This window comes from Prenolepis imparis, unplaced genomic scaffold (assembly GCF_030444845.1).
Source record: "Prenolepis imparis isolate NDT839.2.m4 unplaced genomic scaffold, iyPreImpa1.0 SCAF_1, whole genome shotgun sequence".
Lineage (NCBI taxonomy): Eukaryota > Metazoa > Arthropoda > Insecta > Hymenoptera > Formicidae > Prenolepis > Prenolepis imparis.
Genome location: NW_028141159.1, coordinates 27,980,629 through 27,996,208, shown reverse-complemented (window position 1 = coordinate 27,996,208; position 15,580 = coordinate 27,980,629). Strand labels below are relative to the sequence as shown.

At 34.6% G+C, this 15,580-nt stretch overlaps 1 pseudogene; it reads right to left on the bottom strand.

The window, feature by feature from the left end:
* Window positions 1-311: 311 nt before the first annotated feature.
* LOC145939217 (uncharacterized) lies at window positions 312-4,557 on the bottom strand (annotated as a pseudogene).
* Between the last annotated feature and the right edge of the window lie 11,023 nt (window positions 4,558-15,580).

Sequence of the window (15,580 nt, the reverse complement as noted above, 5' to 3'; positions counted from 1 at the left end):
TTTTATTATATGTGGATTATAAGAACTAAAATCATGTTTTCAAAATTAAATACAAATATTTTTATAAAATTTCGTTTAAAATCTCTTAATAAAGTAAATAAACCTTTCTTATTAAAAAAAATAACCAAAAAATTTCTTTTAATATCTGTTAATAAAGTAAAAACTTTTCTAATATTAAACAAAAAATAAACATTTCTATAATAAAAATAATTATTTTGTTTTTTATCACATATTGATACCGATATTGCACCTGAATATGTTTTTATATTCTGATATCGCTACATTTTGTAACATTTTTATTGCGTTTTGCATTACAAATTTGATTGTGTAGCCAAGTCTTTATTGTTGCTGACTGACGATTTTTCAAAATATTATTACGCGTTTTTAACGTTATTTCTTTTAAAGAAGGTAAAGTAAAATTATTAATATACTTTTCAAATAAGAATAAAGCTGTTTTTCTTTCTTCTTCTGTCCAACGTATTCTTCTGGTCTTTCCGTAAGGAGGTGCTAAAAATGAATTATATATAAATCTATAAACATATTATCATAAATTAAAATAAATAATAATTTTAATAATAAAAGAAAAATTATACATTTTTTAGATTATTTTATTTATTGTAGCTGCAATTTTAAAAATTACTTACTGAATCGTTTCTTTTTTTTGACACATTCATCATCTGAACTACTGTCATTTTCTATAGCGCGTTTATTTATATCCTTTCGTTTTAGCGGAGTCTTCTTTAAATTTTTTTTAACAAGTAGTAATGTGTTACTTTCTGATGTTTCATCTTTAATTAAATTATTAAGAATGAATTTTATATAAAAAAATTGTAATAAAAGTTTTATTTATGATATATGATAAATTAGATTGTATCATATGAAATTGTCATTTCTATATTAAAATAGAAATTTTTAAGAAAATTAATTTTTTACAATTAGAATAGCATTAATAGAATTTTTTGCCAACGTAATATTAAATTGTATTATATATTCCATTTTTGAAAAATTCACGGTTTTTAGACGAAAATAAACAAATTATAAAACATATCGAATATTAACAATTCTATATGATACAACAATAGGCATATATAATATAATAAATTAATCCTTGTTATAAGAGAGAGCGCCGAAACGTATGAAGGACAGAAATAACATTCTGGGCATTTCTGTCTTTTTTGATCGCGTAGTGGTAAGAATAACATTTTCCTTGACGGTGGAAGTACCTCATTTTATACACGTGTATTCCCCTCATTCGATTTCATCACTACTATTCTCACTCAAAACAAGAAATGTTCATAATTTTACAATATTTCTGTCCTTCATATGTTTCAATGCTGCCTCTTACGACAGAGAGCAGTCTATTATATATGTCTATCGATACAATCTAATATAATTGTCAAATATAATATAAAAGTATTTCATAATTACTCTAAAATTACATAAGCTATTATTAAAATACCTGTGTTTTGAATATCGTTACTACTATTTTCTGAAGTATTAGTATCCATTGTACTGTTAGATATTATCGAATTGCTTGTTGTATTAGTAGTGTCAGTATTTGTAATGCTATGTGCAGATATATTTTGAGTTTTCTCTAAAATTTTTGCCATTTATTTTTTTTTTTTTGAATTATTTAAAATATCTGATTCTGCCACAGGTTGTCTGTAAATATTTTTATGTATATCTTTATGGTGACCCATAAAATCAGCAATAAGAGAAATTTCAGTATCTGGTAAATGTGCACATTTTGTAGCCATATCTTTACGTAAAATAGTTCCTCTTAAACTTCTTTTGTTCTCTGCTCCACATATATTAGAAAATTCACGCATTAATTTACTCGCCCTTAAATATCGAAATCGTCTTTTATCTGTACTCGGCAATCCGAATACATATGAATTTTTAGAGCTTACTCCTGCCACTTCTCGATATTTTAAAATTACTTCTATATAGTTTCCTTCATTTTCGCATTTAAAAGGACTGGAACATTACGATTTAACTTGCCACGAATAGTGAAACGAATGTATTTTAAAGCAGATTTTTTCTTCTTCTGGCAATCTCTTATATAATTCATCTTCTTCTGTAATTTTCATAAAATTTTTATAATCAACAATATAAGCTCTCTCTATTTCTCCTGCACGGCGCCGATTGAAGATTTGAATTAATATTAATATTACTTCAGCGAGTGATTTCCAAGCATGAAATGTGAAATCATTTTCTATTTTTCGCATGTTAGATATTCTTTCTTTTTCCAAATAGTTAGTTAGTTTCTTGATATCTGATGTTTTTGGAAGATTTATTATTTTTTTCGGCTATTTCTAGTTCGCATTTCTATAACTGTTTTATTAACAGTACTACCATACTCGACTTCTAAGATTTTCAGAAAATTTTTTGCTAATTTTTGTTTTTCATATTCATGTTGTTTAATAAATTCGTTAATTAAAATCTTACATAGTTTTTTTAAACATGTGCCTAAAGCTGTAGCATTATACGGTATTTCATATGATTCTGTGTCTTCATTATATTTAGCAACTATATTTACTGCTTTTATAGCAATATCATAATATTTTGGATCAAATAGCATTTGTAATTCTTCTATTTTTGGTTCAATTGATCTCAATGCTTCTAAATATCGTCCAACAAGTCGTAACTGTTGTCGTATGTGATCTCCTAAATGCTGCAATCTATGAATTTGACAGAGATAATTTCCATATAATATAATAAGTAAGTCGTATTTTATTAAGTTGTAAATGTTGTCATTTCGCATTATCGGAAGAATGTCTTTTCTTAATTTAAAGCTTGCTCGATTATGAACAGATTGTGCAGCGCTTCGTCCTAATTTTAATATATTTCGAACTGTATCTTTCTTCTTAGCGCAAATGCGATAATGGTGCCTCAGATTATTTATTGCATAATGTCCTCCACAATTGGAACATGGTAAAAAATGAGAACCACATTGTTTCTCTTTTTTAGTAGGTCTTCTTACAACAATCATGGAACCACTATTTAGATCTGCTTGTGTATTAAATTCAAAGTTACCCTTTTTTCTTATTTTACTTATTGCTTCTCTCCGCTCCGCAGATTTCTTTGGAAGCGATACAAACTTTTTTACTTCTTCTTCATTTCGGTGTTTCAACTCTAGATGCCGAGCAATTTTAGTTTGCATAGTATTGCAGTAAAAGCAAAAATTAGATTTTTTATCTCCTTTTGGCCCTTGAGATAATTCTACAAATAATTCATCATCTTTGCAGGTTCTTATTTCTTTTTCTACTAGCATATTGTTTTTATTTTCTGAACAATTCCTTGATGCATCAGATTTATTTACTTTTAAATCATCAATTTCACAATTCTTTTCGTTTTCAATATCACTAGACCTATTATTTGAATTCTGACTATAAATAGATGGTTCATAATCCGGATCTTCATCGTCACTTTTATTAATTGAAATTTTATGTTTTTCTAAATCTGAAATAATAAATATTTATTTTCAAATATCCTATTAAAAAATATGGATATTATAATATTTTGTTTTATTTTGTCAAATTATAGAAATGCTAAGTAAAAGAAAATAGTATAATAATTAATAAATCTTATTTATTAACAAATTCATAAATTAGTAATTAATGAATATTAATCTTAATAAAATAACACAATAAAAATTAAATTAGATTAAACTTATATTTTAATTATTTTTTAGTTAGCTTAATTCAAAAGAACTCGTAAACTTATTTTCATATAATAGCAAAAGATAATAAAATAAGAATAAGTATTGATTTATATTTTATAATTTTAAATAAATATTGATATTTTGATGATAGGAAAGCACATTTGTGAAAATCCTAATTACTAAGAATTATTTCACAATAAGTTTATTAATATATCTAAGTTTAATATTATTAACTTTTATAATTCATTTTTATAAATATACAGTAACTATACTTCTGCCAGCAAAATTAATACCAAACACAATTTAATTACTTTTTAAATGTCTAATAAATAACATGTCACATACATATAGGTATACATACCTGTGTGTTGCGAGACATTTGTAATTTGTGGGTTGTAGTGTAATTCATTATTGTTATGAAAATCATTTACTGTAGAAGAATTGTTAACATCCATTAAGTCACAAAATGTTACTAAAGTATTATCCAGTTCAGTATTTTCACAGACAGATGTAGACACAAATTTATTTTCTGCTGATATTTCATGAGTCATTTCTTTACTATTGTTGATTAAACTTGTATTAAAATTTATCGAATTTATTACGTCTGTTATATCAGAAAGTTCTAAAGATTTCTCTAAAATGGATGAATCTGTTAAATCCTTTTTTTTTGGTAAAATAGTTATATTTATTTTGCAGTTTTTGTCTTCTTTAATTCGAGGATAATTTCTAGGAGATTTGATATTATCTGATACATAACTTCCCAAATTTTCATTATTTGTTACATTAGTCTGTAATTCATCATTGTAGTGAAAATCAGATTTCACATTTAAATCTAAATATGAGTTTCCTATATTATTTGGATCTTCATATTGTCTATGAAATTGATTTATCATTTCTGTATTTGAAACAAATTTGTCATCATTTATTATATTAATCTGCTCATTATCTGAAAATAATTTAAAAACTCTACATATATCATATATTTTGTCGAAAGATCTATTATAAAAATTAAAAAGAATTTATTTAATATTTTTAAGGCATGTAAATACTAAAAATATATATTTTGTATAATGTATATAAATACTTATAAATATAGTATATCTAACAATAAGTTCTATTTTATGGCATATATAGATGTACATATATATGTATCTCTCATTTTAAGCATAATTTTAAATTAAAATACATAAAACTTTCTGATGATTTAGCTAGTTTTGTAATGCTATATTTTGTGTGCTGATAAATATTAATTTATATTTATTGTTAATATTCATTTTTATTTAGTCATTATTCAATGTATAGCGATACATATCAAATTGATTATCATATATTATTTTTTTAAAATTAGTGTGATATTATCTTGTATTATTAAACTATCTATATTTAAAAAGTTTATTTAATAATTATTATTATTTAGTAATGGGGAATCTAACAATTTTCTTTTGTTTATCGGGTGGTTTAGCAGGCGGTCGTTCCCGAGGAACTATGAAGATCTCGCCTGAAGTATCGGATTCTTCAGCCGAATCTTCGTCATGTTGCTGTGCGTAAAGGTTGCTCGTTGGCATTTTCGATGGTGGCTCGAGGGCTTCTTCGTCGATTTCTTCGTCGGAGCTTCCGATGTATGTTTCGGTTTCAAAAAGGATGCGAGAGCGCTTTTCGACCAGACAAGTTGAAAGATAAGTAGCATTTGTTATCGGATTTCGCGATAAGGCATCTGCGTTTTTATTAGAGCTGCCCGTTTTGTATATCACTGTGTAATCGTATTCTTCTAATTTCAGACGCCATCTCATAAGTCGTGACGTAGGATCTTTAACTCTATGTATCCATATGAGTGGTTGGTGATCTGTTACGAGAGTAAATTTTCGTCCATAAATGTATGGTCTAAAATAAGCTACGCAATATACGATAGCGAGAAGTTCCTTTTCTATAGTTGAGTAATTTTTTTCAGCGGCATTGAGCACTCTTGAGGCGTATGCGATTGATAGATCTTGTCCTATTGGTCCTTGGCTTAATACTCCAGTTATTGCATAATCTGATGCATCTGTGGTAAGCACGAAGTCTTTATTAAAATCTGGGAATTGCAATATCGGTTCCTTGCATAATAATTTACGTAATGTAAGCGATTTGTGTTCTCTTGATCCATTCAAATTTTACGTCTTTTTTCAGAAGATCTGACAGAGGTTTGGCGATCTTTGAAAAGTCTGGAATGAAGCGGCGGTAGTATCCGGCTAATCCAAGGAATTATCGCACGTTTTTTATATTACGCGGAACTGGGAAGTTCTTGACCGAAGTCATTTTCTGGGGGTCTGGTCGAACTCCGTCGTCGGTGATTATATGTCCGAGGTAGGCAACTTCGTGTCGTAAGAATTCGCACTTATCAGGTTGTAAGATTAAATTCGCTGCTCTGAGTCGTTGCATCAATTTTTCTATTTTAATGTCGTGTTCACGTAAGGAACTTGCATATATTACAATGTCATCCATGTATACTAATAGTTCTGTTCCTTGCAGGCCCGTCAAAATTTGATCCATCAGTCGCTGGAACATAGCGGGTGCGTTTTTGAGTCCGAAAGGCATTCTTGAAAACTGATAATGTCCATGCGGCTTTGAGAATGCTGTTTTATGTGCATCGACAGGGTCCATGGGTATTTGGTGAAATCCACTGACGAGGTCGAGCACCGAGAAATATTTCGCTCCACCAAGTTGATCCAGTATGTCGCAGATATTTGGTAGAGGGTAAGCGTCTCCTAAAGTTTTTTCATTTATTTTTCTGTAATCAATGCCATTTTTTGTTTCCCATTGAATCTGATATTTTTGGCACAATCCATACAGGTGAATTGTACAGCGAAGTCGATGGTTCCACAATCTTTTTCTGCAGGAGTTCATCTACTTGCTTGGCGATCTCTTGACGATGTATCGGAGGAAATCGATACTGTTTCGTGTGTATTTCGTCAGAGGTGACTATTTTGTGTTTTGTAGTGGTTGTTTTTCCTAAATATTCGTCAGATAGAATCTATCGCTATTTCGTTTAATTAAAGTAATAATATTATCTTTCTCATTAGCATTAAGATGGTCGAGTCGTAATAATTGTAAGATCTCATTTATTCTTTTGATATTAATATTTTCGCCGGGATCTAAATCGTGTTTAGTAATTTCAATTTTTTTATCGTGTAAATTTTTGTGATGCTCGTTAACCGTTATTTATTTGCATGTTCGTCGTCGTATGTGTCGTTGTTTCGTAATATGTCGCTGAAATTATTAATAATATCGTTATTATCATTGTTATTATTGTTCCGCAAAATTTCGTTATAGTTGCACGCATTATTGTATCTGAAAGAAATTTTATTATTATTTCGAAAATTTTTATTTTTTTCTATATCGTCACCCTTTTTGCTGGTGCTAATAGAAATTGTTTTATTCTCGACAATTATCTTTGTCTGCTAATTCTCATTTGTTTCCATTATTTGATTTCTTTGTTTATATATTGCAGCTACACATGAAGAATAATTCGCGATTGCGAGAGGGGGTGAAGGGGAAGAATAATTTGTGAGAGAAGGAGTGCCTGGCTTCATCAGGTCATCACCTTGTATGAGAGGTTGCAACAGAGCGAGTACGTCGGAGTCGTCTGCTGAAGAAATGTGAGATCCATCTTTTGTGGATATAGGGAGATCACTTTTTCGTGAGTAAGTATTAGTAGTAGAGGGGATTTCATGTGTAGAGACATTTATTAATTGAGAAATCGTTTTTGTTTCAAGAAAGGATTCGAGGAAAGAGGAGGTATTTTTGGGATGTCGATCTGGATCGACGACACACCTTGATGTGCCAGAAGGAAGGCAGTGCTCCTGCCCATGAGGATGCTGATCTGGATCAGCGGCTCGCGATTGCGCGCCGAAAGGAGTAAGGAGAAATGCATTCATTTATTGTATTAATTTGCGTTTGTTTTTTTCTGCGTGGTTGATTAGAATTATTTTTATAGTTATCTTTATAATTGTTTTTAGGTTGATTGGACGCGATTTGCGTATCAGCAGCGGATTCAGCGTTTTTGGGTGCAGTCTCTGCTGCAGATTGATGTAAGTTTTCAGAACTTATAGTTTTATTGTTATTATAATAATTACTATTAGGCGGGTTTTTTTATATTTCCGCAATTTCTAAAATTTTAATTGTAGTAATGAAAAATTCAATTGGATCATCTAAAGTATTGATGATTCTAATATATGCCTTATCATTTGTGCAGGTTACAACCGATTCTCCGGCATAAACTCCGTCGCGATCCATTTTTAGGCGAGGGATGTAACCAGTTTTGATCTCTGGATTAGAGATGCGAATTGTGACTCCTGAATTAGTACGCGGAGGTATGATTACTGATTCTTTTTCTTTTAATCGAAATGAGCAATTGTGCCATGTAATTAATTGATTGCCGTAATTTATACATGCATTGTGTTCAGTAAAAAATGTTGATCCTAGAATTCCTTGTGTTATTAAAGGAAATTCGTCGGGTACAACGTGAAACGTCACCGGTGCATAAGAGATGTGGACTACTATAAAGCCTATAGTATTGACAATGTTTTCAGTGATACCGGTGAGTTATATCTTTATTATTGATATAAATTTCTGAATTGACGCATTCCCGTTTTATAACATTAGGTTGTGCTCCCGTATCGAGCATGAAAGCTACGGGTCCTCTGAAGGATGGAGATTCGAGTTCGACAGCTGGTACTGTTCCGTCGTCTCCCCTGAGGATGTGGAGGGACCTGGATTGCCTTCCATGTAATTTGTCGTCAGGGCTTTGCCTAGGCCTCGAGTCGCCCCGTTGGTCGAGACCCTTGGGTGGTTTCCCGTATTTTGCGAAGGTGCGTTATTTGAATAATTATTATTGTTACCATTTCTATCGTTATTGTTATAGTTATTTTGATTGTTGCTATAATTATTAGGATTATTACTATAGTTATTATTTCGATTAAAATTATAATTATTATTTCTATTGTAGCTGCTGTTATAATTATTATTATTGTTAAACCCTTCGCGGTTTTGTTTTGTGCGACATTCGTGTACTAAATGTCCGAATCTTTTACAGAAGCTACAAATTTTCTGGGCTCCGTTTGCTGGAGGACTTGATGATGCGTTCGGGGGACTAGGAGGATTATCGCGTTGTAATGTTCGCATCGGATTTGCGGATACGGAATTCTCTCGATAATTACGAGGGTTTTTATTTCTAATTTCTTCTCTTTCTAAGCGTCTATTAATTACAAGTACTTTTGAACAGGCGTCCGTGAAGTTATTGTATCCTTCGGTGCGGAATTCTATCCGATATTCTTTTGGAAGCCCTTCGTAGAATGCTTCAAGAGCGAACGACACTATGGATGCGGTTTCGAATTCGTTCAACGGTCTACTAAGGTTGGTTTGATCTCCTTCTATTATGGCTGTCCTTAAGTCCTTAATACGTTTTATATAATCAAGAATGTGTTCGTTCTGTTTTTTATAGGCCGTACTTAATGTCCGCGGTAGTAATTAGAGCTTCTACCGGGTCCGAAGGTACGTTTGAGGCAATCGACGAACTTTTCTACCGTCGAGTGGCTTTCATCTTCTACGGCGAGGTATGCGTGATGAGTTAATTTGTTGCGTAGCATTCGTACAAAATGTGCTTCGTCCGTTAATGATATTGACTCTTTTGCTCTTTTGCAGGCTCTCGCGAATTGCCAGACGAAAATGTTGTGCCAATCGTATTTCGGTACGAGGTCAAGTGCATCGCGGATATACGATTTTGAATTTCCCATTCCTACGAGATGATTATTCGTAGCTGTTGCCATTTGTGCTAACGGGTTCGGATAATTAAATGTGAGATTTGGACCTACGGCGGTCTCATTTGGGGTAGACGCTGAAAACCTATTGGTGAGTGTACGCATCATATTTTCTAATAATTCTGTACGTTTACATAATTCCGTTTCTTTTTCACGCATTTCTTTGAGTGCGATTTCGTAATTGACGCGATCTTCGTTGCTCGCGACGTAATTTGTAGGTTCCCCTGAGCGATCCATTTTAAATATTTATAGTTGTGTAAAATTTTATTTATAAATGTATTTGTAAAATGTAAAATTTCGTAGTATTCTTATTATGTGTAAATAATATTATGTAATAATATAATTATAATAAATAATATTCGTATTTAATATTTTTCCTTTACGTGATACGATTCGCGATTCGTCAATTCTTCTATAAATAATATTATACGATACAATAATAGTAGTAGGACAAGGAGAGTTCTAACCCATGGGGCTCCGAGGGGGGTGCGGGGCGCGGGGGTATCTCTTGGCGCGGGGGCTGACGTCATGCGGGGCGGGGGGAATCTCGAAGACGCGGGGGCTGACGTCATGCGGGGGGGAGGGGGAAATCTCGGTGGCGCGGGGGCTGACGTCACGCGGGTGGAGGGGATGTTTCGACAAAGGAGGGGGAGTTTTCTGAGTGCAATATTTGTAGATGGTATCTTTACGACTTTTTTATGAGGGATCTTAGACATTTTCCCAACAGGTATAAAACAAACGCCGATGATCGACAATTTTATACCCTCGTTAGTATAATTTTATTACGGAAGCGCCTATGTCCGGCTGCTCGAACTTGTCAACGGAGCGTTCTAGAATCCATAAAACTATGTTTTTTTTTTATTTTATGTCCATAAAATCATTAGGATATTATGGAAAGAAATGAAGATTTTAGGGCCGACGCTGCGACGAACATGTCTAAACGTTATTTATAGGTGCAAATGTAAAAGCGTTGACGTTCGGCAGCTTTGTACCCTCGCGGAAAATCTCCCATAAACGAGAGCGAAACATCTTCCGTAATATTTTTTTTAAGGAAGAATTGCAATGTTCGGCTACTTGTGTCCTTACTCCTCTATCCATAAAACCGATAACTCGAGAAATTATCTTTTGAGATACGCCAAATGTTAAAAAAAAAAGGAGACAGAATTAGGTGAAATATATAAGGAGGATGAGAGCGCGTCAAACCATAGTACGATTTGAAAGCGCATAGATGCAGCGGTGAAAAAAGTTTAGTGGCTACTTTTCTTGTGTCAGAAGTGTCAGTGGCATAATAGTGAATAAAAGAAATAATGGAAAACATCGAGCAAAACGAACGCGACCTGTTGGAGCGGTCCCACCAAGTCACCACCTTGGGCGAATATTTTGAATGGGCGCTGTGCTGCGAGGAGTTTATCGAAGAGCTCGAAGAAAACAGCCGTAACAAGCGTCCGCGACTCTCGATTGGAAATAGACAATCTTTGGTGGCTAGAATCGCGCGACTCGAGGGTGCAAAAATTCGATTGCAGAAACAGTTTATATCCAGTGGTGGTGAATACAGTGGTGACAATAACGCGGAAAGACTCGTTTGGCGAGAGATTGATACGGCGTTTGAGAGCCGCATCTTAACCGGTGCGGTAATAAACAATAATTACATCGAACCTCGTCAATTTCTCGAGGATGCCAAAGACATTGTGATCGAACACGTGCAGAAAGTGATGTAAAAACACATTAATGTAAAAGTGAACACCATGTTTAATGGCGCGTTTGTGTCAGGTGATAAACGCGCCAACAAAAGTGTCAATACAAAAAACTATGAACTCTTTCGCACGTCCGATTTACACGAGTGGTACGAGCGCCGCGTTATCGAGCCCACGCTAGCATCGCTAGAAGAGTTTCAAGAACGCGATAGTGGTTGGACGTTGTCACAAATAATTAACTTGACTATAAATATAAACAAGTATAATTCAATGCGCGCAGGGTGTTCTAAACTTGCCGCGAGAAATTGTGACAAAGAGAGCGGTGGTGAACGTGCGATCAACGGACAATGCATGTTTCGCGTGGTCAGTGGTGGCCGCTCTGCATCCAGTTGCAAAATATAGTGAGAGAACATCGTCATATCCTCATTACACGACAGTGCTGAATCTCCAAGACATTGAGTTTCCAGTGACCATAAATCAAATTAAAAAGTTTGAACTAGCAAATAATATCTCCATCAATGTATATAGTATTGAGAATGACATCGTCCCGATACGTCTTTCGGAACAAAAGAAAGACAAGCATGTCAACTTGCTGTATGTGCAAGACAGTAACAGCGTTGGACATTTCGCGTGGATCAAGAATCTATCCCGGCTTGTCAGCACGCAACTGAGCAAACACAATGGTCAAAAATATATCTGCGATCGGTGCGTATATTTATTGCAAATTATATATTAAAATATAATTGTAAATAAAATTGTAATTTTTTTTTCTTTCACAGATGCTTGCACTATTTCGGATCGGAGAACAAGTTGCAGTCACATACAGTAGACTGCGGAAAGATAAACGACTGCGCTATCCGGTTACCAAGCGATAAAGTGGCTCGCGTTCAACAACTTTAATCGCAAAGAGCGACTTCCATTCATAGTGTACGCCGACTTGGAATGTGTTTTGGCAAAGACTGAAGAAGCGACAAATTATCAACATCACAAGGTATTCAGCATCGCTTATTATATACATTGTTCGTACGACAACTCGTTATCCGCGTATAATTCTCGCCGTAGCGTTGATTGCGTTTCATGGTTCGCCGAAGAACTTAAAAATTTAGCATTACGTATAAAGACTATTTTAGCAACTAACGTCCCCATGGTAAATTTAACATCGGACGAGTGGAAAAAATTTCATAGCGCGACGCATTGTCATATATGCGAAAAACCATTCACGCAAGATGACGATACACGCGTACGCGATCATTGCCATCTGACTGGCCGGTACCGAGGTCCCGCGCATTCAAATCGAGGATATAGCTACAGCGTTCGAAGGGGAAATCGAATTACTTCCGATAACGAAAGAAAAATATATTTCATTTACAAAAACTGTTAAATTGACACAAGACAATTCGAAAAATCATATAAAATTACGTTTTATCGATTCATATAAATTTCTGACAACAAGTCTTGATAAATTAGCATCTTTTTTAAATAAAGAGAAACTAAAAATTTTACAATCGGAATTTAAAAATTTACCGACCGAAAATTTCAATCTATTAACACGGAAGGGTGTCTTTCCATACGAATATATAGACTGTGTTGAGAAGTTGCAAGATACATGTTTACCGCTGCACGAGTCATTTTACAGTTCTTTGACCGGTGGCACAATATCCGAGAGCGATTACGCGCACGCCGAGAACGTCTGGAACCGATTCTCCCTTCGAACGCTAGGCGAATATAGTGATCTATATTTAAAAATTGATGTCATGTTATTAGCAGATATTTTTGAAAACTTTCGCGACACTTGCATCGCGAGTTATGGACTCGACCCTACGTATTACTACACTCTTCCCGGGTATACATGGGATGCCATGTTAAAATATACAAATATAACATTCGAATTGCTTACAGACATTGATATGGTCATGTTTATCGAACGGGGTATACGCGGTGGTTTAAGTCAATGTTCCAATAGATACGCCCATGCTAATAACAAGTACATGCAATCGTATGATCCGTCGAAACCATCATCATTTTTAATGTATTTAGATGTAAATAATTTGTATGGATGGGCAATGTGTCAACCGTTGCCTTACGCCGATTTTCGATGGGTCGACGACATATCTAATTTTGACATATCATCTATCACGCTCGATTCGCCTATAGGCTATATCCTCGAAGTAGATTTAGAATATCTGCAACATCTTCACGACATGCACACTGACCTACCGTTTTGCCCGACACGCGACAAGCCGCCCGGCAAGCGGGAAGATAAGCTGCTCGCGACATTATACAATAAAAAGCGTTACGTAATACACTACCGCAACCTGCAGCAGTGCACACGTCGCGGTCTTCATATCGTAAAGATACATCGCGTATTACAATTCACTCAATCCACATGGCTTCGCGGTTACATTGAACTTAATACGCAATTTAGAACGCAAGCGAAAAATGATTTCGAAAAAAATTTATACAAATTAATGAATAATGCGGTATTTGGCAAAACGATGGAAAATGTGCGTAATTGTGTCGATGTAAAATTATTGACAAAATGGGACGGACGATACGGAGCAGAGGCAATGATAGCGAAACCAAATTTTCATAGTAGAAGCGTCTTTTCGGAAAATTTAATTGCTGTAGAATTACGCAAACTCGAGGTAAAATTTTATAAATCAATCTATGTTGGCATGTGCATACTCGACATCTCTAAAAACGTGTTTGTATGAATTTCATCACGAGTACATGTCACCGCTCTATCGTGACAGATGCCGGGTAATGTACACCGACACAGATAGTTTAATATATCACATTGAGTGCGAAGACGTGTATGAAAATATGAAACGCGATATCGCTAGATTCGATACGAGCGATTATCCAATTGACACGTATGGTATACCGCTTGTGAATAAAAAGGTGCCAGGTCTAATGAAAGATGAAAATAACGGTACGATAATGACTGAATTTGTAGGACTTAGAGCAAAAATGTACGCTTTGCGAGTGGATGGTAAGAAAGATACAAAAAAGGTTAAAGGTGTAGGTCAAGAGTAACGTTGTTGCGAAAACGATAATGTTTGATGATTACACGCGGTGTTTGAATGAAGAGATTGAAATGACACGTAGTCAGTCATGTATAAGATCGAAATTGCATGAAGTATACACCATTCGCGAGACGAAAATTGCTCTAAGTTCGTACGATGACAAGCGGTATATCATACCTGATTCGACCGACACATTACCATGGGTACATTACCAGATACCCTTATAAAATATAATGTAATATAATGTATGTGCAATATAATGTTATGTAATATATGTATATGTATTTCATATATTGGAACGGAAAGGATGTATTAATAAAGATCTTATATATTTTTATATTTCAAATACTTTTATATGTTGTACACATTATATATTTTTTAATTTTTGAATAATTAATAAATACAGTTTGTATGAATTAAATTGTATTATCCTTATGTATCCAAGAGTTGTGCGAATTGTCAAATCCCAGTCATTTTACGTAAACCTCGTCACCCCTCCTGCGCAGTACTTTCTCCACGAGATATACGTCTGGATAATTCGCGCTATGCAACTCGTGCTCGTAAAACGCTCCAGCGACAGATGTTTTGCGATAGTCCTCGAGTAGATAGGTTACGGGATTAGTACGCTGCACTTTAACAATTTTAAACACTTCAGTTGTCCAATTTGGTGTGTAACCCTTCTTAAAAAGTTTCTTGTACTTGCTAACGCGTACCGGGTCACCTACTTTGAACTTTGCCGGAGCGGCAATCTTTATGTTACTATATACCGTTTTTAAAAGTTTATCAGCGATCGCGGGGGTGACGTCGACGGGTCGCATGCCGATCATTCGATGCTTGCGCGCGTTGTAATCCGATACAAGTTCCGACAACGCGTCGATCCACTTGTAAGTTCCGTTCAGCGTAAACATCTTCCACATGTTCTTCAGCGTGCGATTGAATCGCTCGACGACCGATGCCTTCAATACCGAATATGTAGAATAGTGATTGATGTTATGTTTTCGTATAAGCCGTTGCACGTCGGCGTTATAAAATTCTTTCCCCATATCGGTTTGCATATTTCTCGGGCATCTCTTGCTATCTCGAATTATCTCGGCGATAGCGTCAGCCGTCTCGCTTCCACCATTCTTGAGTGGAATAGCCCACGCATGCTTGCTCAACACATCGATGACGGTAAGTATGTAGTGGTAACCTCTGTTGAAACGAAAGTACGGACGCATCTCGACGATGTCAGCTTGCCACAGGTCATCGTATCCTCGCACTATGACGTGTCTTCGGGGAAAATTTTTCCTTGCCGGCGCGTGCAGTTCGTTCACCAACTGCCGTTTCTCCAAACTATGTTGTTTCTTCGCTTCGTCGGTTTTTCTCGATCGCCGTTTGTCGCTCGTTTTATGATTCATTTTC